Here is a 15,905-nt window from a genome sequence, read left to right as displayed (position 1 = left end):
GATTTTCCGTGATGGACCAACACAAAGTGGAACATAATTGTGAAGTGGAAGGAAAATTATAAATGGTTTTCAAAATTGTTTACAAATAAATATGTGAAAAATGTGGCATGCATTTGTAGTCAGCCCCACTGAGTCAATATTTTGTAGAACCACCTTTTGCAGCAATAACAGCTGCAAGTCTTTTTGGGGATGTCTCTACCAGCTTTGCACATCTAGAGCGTGACGTTTTTGCCCATTCTTCTTTGCAAAATAGCTCAAGCTCCGTCAGATCAGATGGAGAGCATCTGAACAGCAATTTTCAATTTTTGCCACAGATTCTCAATTGGATTTAGGTCTGGACTTTGATTGGGCCATTCTAACACATGAATATGCTTTGATCTAAACCATTCCATTGTAGCTCTGGCTGTATGTTTAAGGTTGTTGTCCTGCTGAAAGGTGAACCTCCGCCCCAGTATCAAGTCTTTTGCAGACTCTAACAGGTTTTCTTCTGATATTGCCCTGTATTTGGCTCCATCCATCTTCCCATCAACTCTGATCAGCTTCCCTGTTCCTGCTGAAGAAAATCATCCCCACAACATGATGCTGCCACCACGTTTCACAGTGGGGGTGGTGTGTTAGAGTTGATGTGCAGTGTTAGTTTTCCACCACACCGCGTTTTGCATTTAGGGAAAAAAATTCAACTTTGGTCTCATCTAACCAGAACACCTTCTTCCACATGTTTTCTGTGTCCCCTACATGGCTTCTTGCAAACTGCAAACAGGACGTCTAATGGCTTTCTTTAACAATGGCTTTCTTCTTGCCACTCTTCCATAAATGCCAGATTTGTGGAGTGCACGACTAATAGTTGTCCTGTGGACAGATTTTCTCACCTGAGCTGTGGATCTCAGCAGCTCCTCCAGAGTTACCATGGGCCTCATGGCTGCTTCTCTGATTAATGCTCTCCTTGCCCTGCCTGTGGATAGCCATGTCTTGGTAGGTTTGCAGTTGTGAGATACTGTTTCCATTTTCAGATAATGGATTGAACACTGCTGCTTGAGATGTTCAAAGCTTGGGATATTTTTTTATAACCTAACCCTGCTTTAAACTTCTCTACAACGTTATCCCTGACCTGTCTGCTGTGTTCCTTGGCCTTAATAATGCTGTTTGTTCACTGATGGTCTCTAACAAACCTCTAAAGGGTTTCACAGAACAGCTGTATTTATGCTGAGATTAAATTACAGACAGGTGGACTCTATTTACTAATTAGGTAACTTCTGAAGGCTATTGGTTCCACTAGATTTTAGTTACCAGAAAGAAGCTTTGTGAGGAGACAACTGTTGGGGTGATTATTCGCAAATGGAAGAAATACAAATTAACCATCAAATCGCCCACAGTCTGGCACTCCTTGCAAGATTTCGCCTCATGGGGTAAGGATGATCATGAAAAAAGGAGGAGGAGCTTATGAACGATCTGAAGGCAGTTAGAACCACCGTTACCAAACAAACCACTGGTAACACAATACGCCGCCATGGATTGAAATGCAGCAAAGCCTGCAAGGTGCCCGTCCTCAAGAAGACACAAGTACAGGCCCATCTGAAGTTTGCCAATGATTCAGAGAAGGATTGGGAGAAAGTGATGTGGTCAGATGAGACAAAAAATTGAGCTCTTTGGCATTAACTTGACTCGCAGAGTTTGGAGGAGGAAAAATGCTGACTATGACCCTAAGAACACCTACAGTCAAGCACGGAGGTGGAAACATTATGCTTTGGGGCTGTTTCTCCGCTAAATGTACAGGCTGATTTTGCCTCATTGTGGGGCCAAGGGATGGGGCCATGTATTGTAAAATCCTGAGATGAGAACTTTCTTCCCTCAGCCAGAACATTGAAGATGGGTCTTCCAGCATGACAATGACGCGAAACATACCGCCAAGGCAACAAAGAAGTGGCTAAAGAAGCACATTAAGGTCATGGAGCGGCCTAGCCAGTCTCCAGACTTTAATCCTATAGAAAATTTGTGACTGTGGTCCCAACTGCCTTGAGATCATTCACAATCTCCTCCCACGTAGTTCTCAGTTGATCCCTCACTTTTCTAATAATCATCCTTACCCCATGAGGCAAATCCTGCATGGAGCTCCAGACCAAGGGCGATTGATGGTTATTTTGTATTTCTTCCATTTGTGAATAATCACTCCAACAGTTGTCTCCTTCTCACCAAGCTTCTTGCTGATGGTCTCGTAGCCCATTCCAGCTTCGTGCAGGTCTAGAATCTTGTCTCTGGTGTCCTTTGAAAGCTCTTTGGTCATTTGCCCATGATGGTGATGAGGTAAATGAAAGAAAGAGATTCTGTCAGGTGTCTTTTATAGACAAATCAAGTTGTCGTTAGAAGCACCTTCCTAAATTGGCAGGACAGATCTGTGTACCACATGAGCCACAGCCAGTCTTTGGGATCCAGAATTGTTGGTTGGTAGGGGATCAAATACTTATTTTACTCACTGAACTGCAACTCAATTTATAACATTTGTATTGTTTTTTTTATGGATTTTTGGTTGATATTCTGTCTCTATCATTTAAAATACACCTATGATAAAAATTATAGACCCTTAATTTCTTTGTAAGTGGGCAAATTTACAAAACCTACAGGGGATCAAATAATTATTTTCCCCACTGTATACAGATTTCTACAATACACTTATTGTAATTTAAATTGTGAAAAAATACCTACTTTTAAAAGATTACTGGTTCACTGTAACACTGCCCACATTATGCCAATGTGTCTAGTATATAAAAATATTATCTAAAAAAGGTCTGAAAATAACCCCCGCAGGGAACCAAGGCAGTAACATATGCGGTCACCAAATAATAGTATAATGGCCACTCATCGTTAATCACAAAATCCTATTAACATATTAATAATGTAGTAGATTTGGTTCTCCTTCCAGATGTGTAGGGATTTGATAGAGAGTTACTCCAGTTGGTTTTTTTTTTTTTAATTTAAATATTTATTAAATTTTTCATGTTAATACAAAAACCCCAAAAGGGGAAAAAGTTCTCATACAAATAAACATTTATAACATTTCTACCTTTCCCTTACTAAAAACTCTTTTCTTTCCCATCCCACTACCCCCCCTTCCTGCCCCTCATCCCCCCTCCTCCCCCTCTGCAGACTCTAGCCCATTCTTATCTCTTGAGGCTTATTAATTTTTTGCTAACATCCTAGTTCATATTTTCCTATATTTCTCTTTCAATCCTGCTCTTTCCCACTTTTCCCATCTCCTAAAATAAACTCTCATCCTATATTCCTGCATATGGTATGATCTTTCCATTCTACCTATCTGGTTTACTCTATTAATCCAGTCTTCCTCCTTCGGTACCTCAGCTTTCCTCCAAAACTTGGGTATCAACCCTTTCGCCGCATTCAAGAAGTACCAAATACCTGAATCTTTATATTTATTTACAGGTGTCTCCACATTGTGTAGGAGGCACGTCGTTGGGTCTAACCCTATGTCAATTTCAGTTATTTTCTTCAATCAATTTGACTATTATCTTCCAAAAAGCCTGGATTTTCGGACATTCCCACCATATGTGAAACACCGTGCCCATCTCTCCACATCCTCTCCAACACATATTTGAGTTTTCCCCATTCAACCCGTGCTCTACACTCGGTGCGATGCGCCATCGTGTCACACACTTATAATTAACCTCAACCTCTCTCATACTAACATTGTCGTGTATCAATCTAAACATCTTTCTCTGTCTATCTTCATCAAACCCAACTCCCATATCGCTTTCCCATTTTGTAATAAAAATTAACTTTGTGTTTGTGTCTAATTCGGTGAGTATTCTATACACTTTTGAAATACCGTGCTTCCCATCCCTTCGTGTCTCTAACAACCTTTCAAACATATTTCACTCCTGTTTTATTCTCAGGGGTTTCGGTAGGTTTCCAATAAAACATTTCAATTGATGATATTTCCACTCATCTATTCTAATAAAAATATCTCCCTTCTTCTCTATTAAATCTTTAAGTGATCTCAATTCCCCCTCCACCAAAACATCTCTCAGTTGGGTATCCTCCTTTCTAAACCATCTCCCTGATATCTTATTCTTTCCCGGGGGAAAGTACTCAGTATTTGTGAGAGGCATTAATATAGAATTAAATTCCCATTTCATGTTTTTGTGTAAATTGTCCCATACCCTAAAAACATTTAAAGTGTAAATACTTGTGCTTTCTTTAGTTCCCCTGAACTGTGGTGGAACCCATATCATCTGACTCAATCTAATACCACTAAGATCATTTTCAATTGTTACCCAACTTTTCCCCTTATGGTTAAATGACCAGTCATATATTCTTGCTAAGACCACTGCTTTATAGTATCTTTTGACATCTGGTAGACCCAATCCCCCTTTCTCTTTAGTCCTACTCAATGTTTCATATGCTATTCTAGGTTTTTTATTCTTCCATATGTATCTTGTTAACATTTTTTTCATTATCTTAAAGAAGGCTTCTGGAATTTTAATTGGTACCATTTGAAATCTATACAGTATTTTAGGCATAATTACCATTTTGACCAGGTTTATACGTCCTATCCAGGATGGATTTCCTCCTTCTAGTCTTTTTAGATCTTCCCTGATCTCATTTATCAAAGAGATATAGTTTAATCTATACAAATGCTTATATGGGGCGGTGAGTTTTATTCCTAGGTATTTTATCTCTTTTTCTCTCCATATAAAGGGGAATTCTTTTTGTATTTTTTCTTTTTCATTGTTTGATATATTAATATTCAGGATCTCTGTTTTTGTTGGATTAATTTTTAAATTTGATAGTTCCCCGTACTCCTTCAGAATCTTCATTATATTTGGGAGAGTTATTCGGGGATTCCCCACATAGAACAATAAGTCGTCCGCAAAGGCCGCTACTCTATGTTCTATGGATTCTATCTGAATTCCCTTTACCGATCCACTATTTCTTATTATTGACAACAGAGGTTCGAGTGACAATACATATAGCAGAGGGGACAGTGGGCAGCCCTGTCTTGTACCATTAGACACAGGGGGGGGAAAAAGCCCAGGCCCGGATGGCTATACAGTTAAGTACTATAAGAAATTTAGTGAAGTACTGTTACCCAAGCTGGAGAAATATGAATGCTCTGGGAGGTGGGATGGAAGTGAGGAGAGAATCCCTACAGGCCCATGTAGTACTTATTCATAAGGAGGGAAAAGATCCATCTCAGTGCTCCAGCTATAGACCTATCTCATTATTGAACACTGACACTAAACTGTATGCAAAGGTGTTAGCAAACAGGTTGAGGGAACTGATGCCTGAATGGATCCATGGAGACCAGGTGGGTTTTGTACCGGGGAGAGAAGGTAGAGATAACGGCTTGAGAACCCTGATGCTTATTCAGAAAAGTAGAAAAGGGAAAGCCCCGGGGGTGCTCTTGTCAATTGATGCAGAGAAGGCATTTTATAGAGTGGACTGGGGCTTTATGATGGACAACTTAAAAGTGCTGGGGATAGGTGATAGAATGCGAGAGTGGATAAGTAAATTATATAGGGAGCCTACTGCAATCATCACGGTAAATGGGGATGTACAAGACAGGGCTGCCCACTTTTGAGGGACCCACTCCTCCATAGATATAAACCTAGGGGCTGGGCTCTACCCATACACGGCGCCCTCCCCCCCCCCCCCTCCCCGGATACCCTTGGACTATCTTTAGGATTTCATTAAGTTCCAGCAAAGTTCTAGAGTCTCAGAAGAAGAATATTATAAAAGAAAGGAAAAAAAAAAAACCCTTCTATATTGATAAAGAGAAGGAGAGAGGGGGGGAGAGAAGAAAAAAAAAAAAAAAACTTCAAATCGCCCCTCGCCCCCCTATCTCCCCTATCCATGTCCTTCTAACTAAATTCCACTCTTCTTTTCTTTTTTTTCTTCTTTTCCTTCTAGCTTCACAATCCCCTTTCCTCCTCCCACCCTGGGATCTCCACTATTTGTAAATCGAGTCTCTTAAAAAAGTCTCTCAAGTCTTCAGGGAATCTTAAGTGAGCTGTAACTCCGTTCTTCCACCCGATTAAGGATTCTGGTATACCCCATCTATAGTGCACCTTCTGCTTTCTCATTTGCTCTAATAGGGGTTTCAAAGTTCTCCTTCTCCATATTGTCTCTGATGTCAAATCCGCATAAATCTGTATATCCATATCTTTATATTTAATATTTGCTTTTCCTTTTGTCTTTTTCCAAATCTCTTCTCTATCACCTCTTATCTGGAATTGGACAATTATATCTCTTGATATCTCTATTCCACCTCTTTGTTGCCTTCTTCCTACTCTATATGCACCTTCAAGATTCACCGCTTCTGTTTCTGGTTTATCCAATATAAAGTTTATAATTCTACATATTATGCTGCGTATCTCTTCTCCCTTTATGAGCTCTGGCACTCCTCTTACTCTGAGATTGTTTCTCCTCTCTCTATTTTCTTGTACCTCCATCTTATAGAGTAGTTTCTTTTGTTCTTTCCTGATATCGATTGTTCTCTTTTCCAATTCAGAAATGTCATGGGTGTGGTTTTTAACTCTTTCCTCCGTTTCCTCTACCCTCAGTAATATCTGTCCCAAATCACTCCGAATATTGACCAGTTCATGCTTTATCGTTCTTTCTAAATTTTTAAACATATCCGCCATCTCCTTCTTATTTGGGACTTGTAGCTCCTTATCTGACTCTCTTATCTCCAAATTTTCCTTTGTTTGTTGGTTGCTATGTTGTATTACTACTGAGGGTTTAGGGCTATCTTCCAAGCTTATTTCCAGTTCACTTTTTTCCCCAATCACTTGAGACCTTTCTGGGGTCATATTACCTTGAGACGTATATTTTTTTATTGTACTTGTCTGAGACCCCTTTGTCCCACTACATTTCACGCTTTTATTTTTCATCTTCTAGGCTCTACTTTTCCTCCTTTTCTCCTTATTCGCACTTACGAAAGCTGGAACCACAGTAAAATCTAGACACCTTGGGCCTGGTGGTCAAATTTCAATCCTCTTTATTATTTTATCCGTTTTTCCAAGTTATGGCTTTTCTATATCTTCTTATCATATTTAAGTCACTTGCATACTCTCCCAGGAAATCCCCCCCCTTTTACGTATCCTCTTTAACTTTCCATGGACAATATATTTTTATACAGTCTTTACCATTCCAAACTGTTCATACTCACCCTCTCCTTGTAGTTCTCTCCAATGAGATTATTTGAGTCAGTTTGGGCCACCGACATAAGCCTTTGATCTTCTTTTTCTTCAGGGGGATTCCTGTGGGCTTCTCCTCCTGTAATTTGCTTCCCAGTCCTCTATCGGTTAATATCTCTTCTCCCATGGGCGCTGGGGGCTCATTGTCTGGTTAAGACACAGTACTGGGGGGGAGAGGCATCGGCATCTCTCTCTTTCCTCGGGTCCCGGCCGGCCGGCTTTCTCCCCTTCCCAGAGCTCCTCTGCGGCAGGTCGTGTGATCACGACCCGCCTCCTCGTCCTCCCAGCAGCCCCTCTCCTTGGGTCGCACCGCCTCCAACTTCCTCGTCCCGGCTCACTCCCTCTCCGATGCCGCCAGGATTGCCACCCACCGACCCGTTCACCAGCGGGCAAATCCCCGGCCCAGCGTCTGTCACCAGCGGGCAAATCCCCGGCCCAGCGTCTCCATCTCCTCAGGCATCCAAGGTAAGGCAGGGGTAGCAGAGAGCACTCACTCCGTGCTCATTCACACCGCCATAGCCAGGCTCCGCCCCTCCAACCCTCTCTGATTGTACTACTCCAGTTGGTTTTAGGAGTGATCACAGAACAGAAGGCATCAATGTATCAAGGCATTGATTCCCAATCCCTCGTGGAGACCTCTCGGAGCCAGAGTGCCAAGGCGGTGGATCCAAACAAAATTTTTTTTTTCTTTTCTTTATCAAAACCCTGTGCCCTGTGACAAAAATTATATATAAAAAATATGCCCATCATTACAAAAAGTGGTCAGTTAAGTGTGGGGGGGGGTTGTACTATTACTGCCATTTTAGGGCCTCTGAAACTGTGAGAGGAAGTGATATGAAGAAATATGCCCTTTGAAAGCCTGAAAGTGGTCATTGGATTTTGAGGGCTAGGCTGACAAAAAGTCTCAAACATGTGGTATCCCCATACTCGGTAGAAGTAGCAGAATGTATTTTGGGGTGTAATTCCACATATACCCATGGCTTGTGTGAGAATTATATAATTTAAATGACAACTTTGTGTAAAAAAAAAAATTACTTTTCCAAAAATTTGAGGCAAAAAATAAAAGCTTCCATGGACTCAACATGCCTCTCAATTTTCTTGGGGTGTCTACTTTCCAAAAAGGGATCATTTGGGGGTTTTTATACTGCCCTGGCATTTTAGCACCTCAAGATATGTGATAGGCAGTCAGAACGTAAGCTGCATAAATTCTGCTATATATACCATAGTTTGTAGACGCTAGAACATTCACACAAACCAATTAATATACAGGTATTGGGATTTTTCTTTTACCAAAGACAAGTAGCTGAATAGATTTTGGCCTAACTTTATGACTGAGTTTATTGCATATTTTTGTATAACTGAAAGTAGAAAATATATATTTTTTAAATTTTTGGTATTTTTTCATTTTTATCACAAAAAATTAAAAAAAACAGTGGTGATCAAAATACCACCAAAAGAAAGCTCTATTTTTGTGGGAAAAAAGGACATAAATTTCGTTTGGGTACAGCATTGTATGACCACACAATTACCATTTGAAATAGCGCAGTGCAGAACAGCAAAAAATGGCCTGGTTAGGAAAGGGGGTAAATCTTCCGGAGGGCAAGTGGTTAAGAACCTAAAAAATGCAGGACCTTACTTCTCAATGCCAGGTGGAAACACCAATGCATTTTGACAGGGGGGGTTAAGTGAGTCAAGGAAGCTGCCCTCACAGCTGTCTCAGTGATTTTTAGTTCCAAGTTATATTAATTCATGGTTTAAATTGAAAAATAAAATAAGAAAAACATTACAACGGTATAGGTAAGGATAAACATTCCAGGAGTATAGAAGGGTAAGATGCTTCAGGATATCACAGGCACCTGCATTTAACTACATGGTTAGCATCTCTGAGGGCAGCAGTCAATTGAACGGAGTAATGTATAGTGACTCTAATTGCATGTTGTCTCAATAGGAAGAAAGAGAGAAGGAGGGGACTGCTAAATGGTTCGGGGGAAATTTGGGGCAAGATCAGTGAAAGCTCTGTTGTCAAGGGGTAAGTGATTCTATTAGGAACAGTGTTGATAACAGCAATATGAAAGAGGGTAAGGAAGATAAGAGGGTAAGGATAAGGGTCATAGGGAAGGGCTAGCATAGGGAAGGTAGCTGTGGGAAAAGAGGGAGGAGGGGGTGGGGGCAGAGTCACCAGAAGAATGCCACTAGTTTTCTCAGTGTGGAGTCTAGTTAGATGAGGAATGCTCATGCGAGAGGTGTAATGGATGTATGATGCCATGTTGTCATTACTGATATGGATCAATTCCTCCATTTCTGTTTAGAGTTCTATATGTCAAAACCAGTCTGTCACGTCATGAGCATTTGCTGATCTTCAGAATCTGGAAATTACCGTTTTTATGGGCCTGTTTGGGTTTTTTCACCTACTTTTGGGAATGTCATAGATAATCCACGGGTACAGACTGATCTTCCATCAAACCCGTGTTTCTCAAACAAGAGTTTGTTAATTTTTTATCTTTTTATTGTTTTTCCAAGAAAAATACACTGAACATGTACATCCTCAGGCACTAACCGACGCAGGGCTATCTTAGTGAAAAACATAGCAAGTTGGCAGTCAGGGTTTTGGCCAACAAACATAACAATGTAAAATAAAACAAAATAGAAACAGAAAACAATAGCTGTTGTTCGTGACCAACAATTTAAGATAATTAGACATATCATCCCCAGTACCCAAGGACCCCCCAAACATCCATAAAATGAGGCTCCAGGAAGGGCACAAATAATACAGAGAGGTCAGGTGTCAGTAGCTGTTGAGGGTTCTGCTAACCATTTTGCTCAGACTTTTAGGGCACCCTCTAAGCAGATAAGTATCTTTGTACAAAGGTAAAATGGCAGTAACCTGCGGTTTCCAGAAAGTGAGGGAGGGAGTGATGGCTTTTCTGGCGTAAAACAGTAAAAGCATCCTGTCTGCCACCCTAGGAACTAGGTCCCCCACTAAACCTAACAAACAGACTCTGGGGGATGGAGTTAAAGAAACATCCACCATGAGATTAACAACAGACATCTGCATGCAGAAAGTAGCTATTGCTTGGCAGAGCCAGAAAATATGTATAAAGTCCCCAAGAGTGCAGCCACAATGCCAGCACTCTGAAGAAGAGAGATTCATTATTTGGAACCTGTAAAGGCTAAGGTAGGCCCTATGGACAACTTTAAACTGTATGAGGCAGTCTCTCAAGGATACCAGTATTTTAAAGGGAAATTCTCATAAATCATCTCAATCCTCAGATTCCAAGTCAGGAACATTGCCAAACATTGATGGAGCAGTGACAAGTCAGGGGAGGACACTCTGAGAAGGTGAGAATATAGGATTGAGGTAGGTTTTTCTACACAATTGTGGCGTAATATTCCTTCCAATTCAGAGCTCTGCAGCTGGAGCTTAGCAGTAGGGAATTGGCTTCTGAAAGCATGGGACAAATGCCAGTACCTAAGAGTGTAAGAAGGGAGGACATTGTGATGAGACAAAGTAATCTAAGGGGCGTAGAGATAAATTTGAGACCACATCCACTATGGTTTTGATGTTATGTTTGGTCCATGCTATGGGATCAGGAAACTGGTAGAAGTGTAGCAAAGAGGGGGATATTCTGTAAAGGGGTATTTGGAGATATGGCAGAGGTAGGGTAACTCTCACAGGTGATGCCAACTTTCCAGGCCTTAAGGGTGGTAAGCTTGGAAGGAGTCAGATCATAAGGAGCTCCAGAGCCTCAAAACAATAAAAATTGGAGGGCATCTACACAGCGCATTACAGCAGCTTCCAATCATGTAGCAGAGTGAGACATATCCGGTGTCAACCACCATGAGGCAGAGACCAGTTGAGAGGCAAGAAAATATCTGTGATCTGGAAGGGCCAGACCTCATTGGGAGGTAGGGCGCATTAGAGTGGATAATTTGTACCTGGGGGGGTCAAAGACCCCAAAGGAAGGAGGAAAATCATCTGCTTAGGAGGTTGAAAAAAAGACTTGGAATTATGAAAAAAGTAATTAAATTTGGGAAGAATTTTCATTTTAATGAGGTTAATGAGACCCAGGAAGGACAAGGGAAGATTCTCCCATGCTTTCAGTTTAGCCTTAAACTGATTGTAAACTCAGAAATCAAAAATAAAATGACCAGTCTACCTTACACAGTATAGCAGCAAAAGTCACCTGTCCCTAGTCTGGCAAAAAAAGGAGCAGCCAGTCATCTGATATCCTCTCTGCTTTCCTACAGTGAAAAAAAATTTGTTGTCACACCCCCTCTCCTGTGACTGACAGATTAAGTAGGAGTCAGCTCCATCCTGAGGACACTGAGAAAACAGTTATCCCCATAAACACTGGACAGCATTTGAGGCACCGGAGACTGCAGACTTTCATAGGCTGTAGGGAGCTGAGCTACTGATGGGAATTATTCAGCAGGACCCTGCCGACACTATGTGCTTATCTCTACTAAGTGATGGGGAGGAGGGGGGATACATACTTTCACAGGTCATCATTATCAACTAACAGGAGCCAAACAACCTCACACAGATTTAATCTTACAGCTCCCGGGAGGGAACCGAGTAGAAGGATCACAATTAACCCATCAATGGTTAGGCCAGAGAGTTACACAGTGAAAGTGGCCAGTCATTGAGGGGTTAATTGTGATCCTCCTACTTGACTTTCTCCCTGGCAGCTATGGGTTAAATCTTTGTGAAGCCATTTTCTGTGTCCCCCCATTAGTTGATAAAGCATGTATCCCCCCTCCTCCTCTGTTAGTAGAGAATAGAGATAAGCACATAGCATCGGACGATCCGCTGAGTATTTCCTGAGCTAGGCTATTTCGGGAGTGATCTATGTGGATGGCTGAGGGACACATGCCCCCTTTTCTCATGCATGAGATGTCTAATTAATCTGTCAGTCACAGGAGAGGGGGTGTGGCGGCACAATGTTTTTTCATGTGTCAGGTTTTTTTACCATAGGAAAGCAGAGAGGATATCAGATGACTTGCTGCTCCTTTCTTGGCCAGACTACGGACAAATGACTTCTGCTGTTATGCTGTGTGAGGTAGACTGATCATTTCAATTTTGATTTTATTGGGGGTTTACAACCACTTTAACAGAGTAGACCAATGAAACAAAGTTCAAAGGCATGTAATCATTCACCTACTGGGAAACCACCACCCCCAGGTATTTAATGACTTCCAGTGTCAGGACACTTTTACCCCCTTCCTGTCCAGGCCAATTTTCAGCTTTCAGCGCTATCACACTTTGAATGACAATTGCGCGGTCATGCAACACTGTACCCATATTAATTTTTTAGCATTTTTTGAGACAGATAAAGCTTTATTTTGGTGGTATTTATTCACCGCTGGGATTTTTATTTTTTTTGCTATATAAATGAAAAAGTCCAAACATTTTGAAAAAAAGTGTTTTTCTTATAAAAATTTTGCAAACAAGTAATATTTCATCATAAATCTTTGCCAAAATTTATTCAGTTATCTTTTTAGCAAAAAAAAAAATATACCAAATTAGTTTATAACCAAAACTTTTTACATTTTTATATTATTATTTATGTTTTTTTTCTACATACTGTCACCCTAGCAGTACAGTGTCACAATGGTGACACTGTACTACTTGTAGGGGGGTGATGAAGATTTTTTTTTTCTTACACTGATTGCTTTTATACCCATAAAGACTGTAAAAGCAATAATTTCTCCTTCTCTCTGGCTGCATTCTTGCAGCCATTGAGAACTACTGTGTGAGCTGTGATTGGTCACAGCTTGTCACATGATACAAGGCTGTTGTGAATAGCCTTGTACCATGTGACTTCTGTGATCATTCACAGATTTCACACGTAGTAAGCAATGATGTCAGAAGTGACATCTTGCTTACTACTCTGCATGTGATCATTGATTGGCCAATCAGTAATCACATAATCGGGACCTCGCACAGAGCTCCAGTACGACGATCGGTGTTCCAATGTGTCCGGAGGACACAGCGGGCACCGGATTGCGGTGCAGCACGCTCCCAGGGAGCGTGCACAGTCCATAATGGCGGGTGCCATTTATGAACGGCAACTCGCCCCTGGACTGCCACCATCCAGCCATTTATATACAGCAGCCGGACGGCAAGTGGCTAAACTTCTCCACCCATTGCAGTTGTAGATCTGAGGGTGCAATCTGTCTGGCCCCAGGATCAATGGTGAAGAGTTGGGATTTAGGCAAGTTCACTCTGAGCCACGTCACAACTGAAAAAGAGTTTAAGACATGCATGGCATCCTGCAGAGCAGGAACGTCATCATTAAGAAACAGCAAACATTCATCAGCATATAAGGCGACCCTCTCCTCAGGCCTTTAATAAGTGTGGACACTTGGAGCGCCTCGGCCAGTGGCTCGATGGCAAAAGAGGGCAGTCCTGTCTAGTACCCCTGGACAGAGTAAATGTAGGAGAGAGGAGACCTCCCAAACGAGTGTCAGCAGTTGGGGAGCAGTATATTGTCTGTAGCCATTTGATGAATCCCATCCTCCTACGGATCTCCCATGAATAGGGCCACTTTATGGTGTCAAATGCCTTTTCGATATCTAGCAAGGCAATCACTCTAGAACCCTGATTATAGCAGAGGTACTGCTACAGGGTGGCAGGGTTGTGCAAAATCATGTATATATACGTGATTTGCAATTCTGGGTAGGAGGCACGCATGCGAACGTCACCCTACCCACACCGCCATTGGCAGCTAGGGATATCAATGCCCGGGTCCCGGCCAGAGGTTCCTGCCAGTACCCGGTGATCATTGGGCAAAGCTGACGGGAGAGACCTGTGTGTAAACAACAGAGATCTCTCTCCTGCCAGGAAGGAGAAATACAAAGCAGCATGTCTCCCCAATAAAAACACACACAGCACAATGTAAATCAGCACAGTTAACCGTTTGATTGCCCCAGATGTAAACCCCTTCCTGCCCAGTGTCATTAGTACAGTCTCAGTGCTTTTTAGTAGCACTGATCACTGTATTAGTGTCATTGGCATTTCAGGGGCAGTTAGTTCCCCCCCAGTGTCAGAATGCCCACTGCAGTCCCGTAGTCCCACTATAAGTTGTTGATCGCCGCCATTACTAGTATATAAAAAAAAAGAAAGAAAAATTACAGTATATATACCGCCATTTGAAGACTCTATAACTTTCATGTAAACCAATTAATTTACATGTATTTGGATTTCTTTTAGCAAAGACGTAGCAGAATACATTTTGGCCTAAATTTAACCATTTCAATACCGTGCAATTTTACACCTTCCTGCCCAGGCCATTTTTCAGGTTTCAGCGCTCTCACACTTTGAATGACAATTGCGCGGTCATACAACACTGTACCCAAACTAAAATTTGATCATTTTCTTCACACAACTAGAGCTTTCTTTTGGTGGTATTTAATCACCGCTGGGGTTTTTATTTTTTGCTAAATTAACAAAAAAAGACCAAAAATTTTGAAAAAAACCCACATTTTTCTTTGTTTCTGTTATAAAAGTTTACAAATAAATAATTGTTCTTCATAAATTTAGGCCGAGATGTATTTTGCTACATGTCCTTGGTGAAAATAACCCAAATTAGGATGTATTTTTTAGTTTGTAGGAAAGTTATAGAGTTCACAAACTATGGTATAGATCTGAATATTGATCAATCCTGAAGTACTGACAGCCAATCTAATTTCTTGAGGTCCAAGAATGTCAGAACAGTACAGATATCCCACAAATGACCCCTTTTTGCAGAGTAGACAGTCCGACGTACTTCATAAGAGGCATGGCGAGTTTTTTGAAGTTGTATTTTTATGTCATAATTTTTCGGAAAATGAAAAAATTAAAAAAAATATTTTCACTATTTTTTTTTTACATACTGTCACCAGTGCAGTACAGCGTCATCATATAACCGGCATGGCGGTTAACAGGGACACTGACTGGTGACAGTATGAAAAAAAAAATATATATTTTTTTTTTTTTTTTTTTATTATATTTAATTTTTTATTAAATTTTTTTTATTTTTTTAAGATTTTTTTTTCATATTTTACTATGACCAAAGTAGTACAATGTTACCATAGTAACACTGTACTACTTTGGGAAAGTGATCAGTATTTTTTTTTACACAATTTGCTTATAGCAAAGAATTACTTTGCTATAAGCAAGCATTTACCTGAATGAAATCGATTCATTCAGCTTTTCTTTTTTTTTTCTTTTTTTTTTGTGCTTAGCTGTGATTTGGTCACAGCTAATCACATGACATATGCATGTGATTAGCTGTGACCATTCACAGCTAGGCACTAGTATACAATGGATGGCATCATGAATGAAGCCATCCATTGTATACAACTGTCATGTGACCTGCTGTGATTGGTCACAGCAGGTCACATGGTACCAGCAACGGGAGCCGGTACTCGGATCTGTCATCGGCCGTGTCTGAGGTGCACGGCCCGTGACAGATCCCGCTGCTGCGCCGCTCTGCATTACCGCAAACGGCGCATGTGCGGGAGCACGCCAAATGGCGTGCACCCGGAATGAAGAGGCACATCTGAAGCCGCCAAACGGCCATTGGCCGGGCGGCTAATGGTTAAGAAGAAATTTTTTTTTTTTTTTTTTTTTTTACTGGATATGTTTTACAGCAAAAGTAAAAAATATTGGGTTTTTTCAAAATTGTTAGTCTTTTTTTGTTTATAGTGCAA

The sequence above is a fragment of the Staurois parvus genome, unplaced genomic scaffold (genome assembly GCF_062004578.1).
Source record: "Staurois parvus isolate SC_StPar_1 unplaced genomic scaffold, SC_StPar_1.0 ptg001200l, whole genome shotgun sequence".
NCBI lineage: Eukaryota > Metazoa > Chordata > Amphibia > Anura > Ranidae > Staurois > Staurois parvus.
The sequence above is the reverse complement of the archived record's forward strand: the minus strand, read 5'-3'. Positions refer to the sequence as shown.